The sequence below is a fragment of the Lissotriton vulgaris genome, unplaced genomic scaffold, assembly GCF_964263255.1.
Source record: "Lissotriton vulgaris unplaced genomic scaffold, aLisVul1.2 SCAFFOLD_448, whole genome shotgun sequence".
Lineage (NCBI taxonomy): Eukaryota > Metazoa > Chordata > Amphibia > Caudata > Salamandridae > Lissotriton > Lissotriton vulgaris.
The window spans coordinates 312341-314571 of NW_028241216.1; positions in this window are offsets into that span (position 1 = coordinate 312341).

Here is a 2231-nt window from a genome sequence, read left to right on the forward strand (position 1 = left end):
ATCGGGGGCCACGCGGCCTCGTGGCGGAGTGTCCAAGATGGCGCCCAGGCTGGGCGCGCGGGCCAGTAATGGATCGGGCCCACGAGGTCGATATGTTCAGAGGCAAGGGTCCCGGAGGGGACGGAAAACGTGAAGTGGTGATGTGTGACACTCGAGGGACCGGGCTCGGGCCTGGTCGGGCAGAGGGGGAGCGGCCCTTCACGTGGCCTGTCCAACATGCGTCCCCCCCAGCTGAAGGCGGGGAGAGTCACCCATCCTATTGGGGACTCTCCTCGTCGAGGCGGAAAAACCGGGACAGGCCATCTGCGTTGGCGTGATCTGGCCCAGGCCGGTGTTCAACAGTGAAGTCCATCCCTTGGAGGGAGATGGACCAACGTAGTAGTTTTGGGTTTTCCCCCCGCATCTGCATCAGCCACTGCAGGGGTCGATGGTCGGTCTGCACCCGGAAGTGGGTGCCAAAGAGGTAGGGCCGGAGCTTTTTGAGGGCCCATACCACGGCGAAGGCCTCCCTCTCGATGGTGCTCCAGCGTTGTTCTCGAGGTAGGAGTCGCCTGCTGATGAAGGCCACTGGCTGATCAAGGCCTTCGGTGTTCAATTGAGACAGGACCGCCCCAATGCCGTGGTCGGAGGCATCCGTCTGGACGACGAATTCCCGGCTGTAGTCGGGGGCCTGGAGCACAGGGGCGGAGCACATGGCGGCCTTCAGTTGTTCGAAGGCTGTTTGACAATCTGGGGTCCAGTTGACTTTCTTGGGTTGATTTTTGGACGTGAGCTCTGTGAGGGGCCCCACTATGGTACCATAGTCTTTCACGAACCGTCTGTAATAGCCCGTGAGTCCCAAAAAGGCGCGGACCTCGGTCTGGGTGATGGGGGGCTGCCAGGACTGGATGGCGGCAATCTTGAGCTGCAGAGGGGCCACCAGGCCGCTTCCCACCTGGTGTCCGAGGTAGGTTACGGACCCCTGACCAATTTGGCATTTGCTGGCCTTGATCGTGAGGCCAGCTCGCTGAAGGGCCTGTAGCACCGCTCGGAGGTGGTGGAGGTGGTCGGACCAGTGGTGGCTGTACACAGCGATGTCGTCTAGGTAGGCGGCGCTGAATCCTTCGAGCCCGGCCAAGACCTGGTTGACTAGCCGCTGAAATGTTGCGGGGGCATTCTTCATGCCGAAGGGCATGACCTTGAAATGATAATGGCCATCAGGAGTGGAAAATGCAGGGCGCTCTTGGGCCCGGGGTGTGAGGCCGATCTGCCAGTAGCCCGCCGTCAAGTCGAAAATGCTGAGGTAGCGGGCAGCTCCCATGCGGTCGATTAGTTCATCCGCCCGGGGGATGGGATGTGCGTCTGTTCTGGTGACCGCATTCAAGCCCCGGTAGTCGACGCAGAACCGGAGTTCCGGTGTGGTGCCGGGAGCGGCTGCTTTGGGGACCAGTACTACTGGGCTGGCCCAGGGGCTGTCTGAGGGCTCAATGACCCCGAGGGTGAGCATTTTGGTTACTTCCTCCTGGATGCAAGCCCGTACCCGATCTGGCACGCGGTAGGCCCGGTGGCGGATAGGGGGGCTGTCCCCCGTGTCCACGTCGTGCACACACCAGGAAGTGACACCTGGGGTGAGGGAAAACAGGTCGGCGAACTGCAACAGAAGGTCTCGACATTCCTGGCGTTGGTCCAGGGTGAGGGCTCCCGAGAGCCGGACCCCATCCACGGAGCCATCTTTCTCCTGAGTCCGTAGGAGGTCAGGAAGGGGTTCGGAGTCTTCTTCGGCTCCATTGTCTGTGGCCATCAGGAGGCTGAGTTCTGAACGCACAAAGTGGGGTTTCAGCCTATTAGCGTGGAGGACTCGGAGGGGGTTCCGTGAAGACTCCATGTCGATGAGATAGGTGACAGGACCCTTACGCTCGACTACTTTGAAGGGCCCCGTCCACTTGTCTCGCAGAGCGCAGGGCTCGGTGGGGGACATCACCCATACCTGTTGTCCGGGTTCAAATTCGATGGAGGAGGCATTTTGGTCATACCACTTTTTCATGTCCTCTTGACTGGCCTCCAAGTTTGCTTTTGCCAGCTCTCTGAACCGTCGGGTCTGGTTGCGGAGGGTTAGGAGGTATTTGAAGACATCTGGGGGGTTCTTTAGAGGGGGCATTTCCCAGCCTTCCTTGACTAGACTGAGAGGCCCCCGTACGGGGTGTCCATACAATAACTCAAACGGGCTGAAGCCGAGGGACTTCTGGGGGACC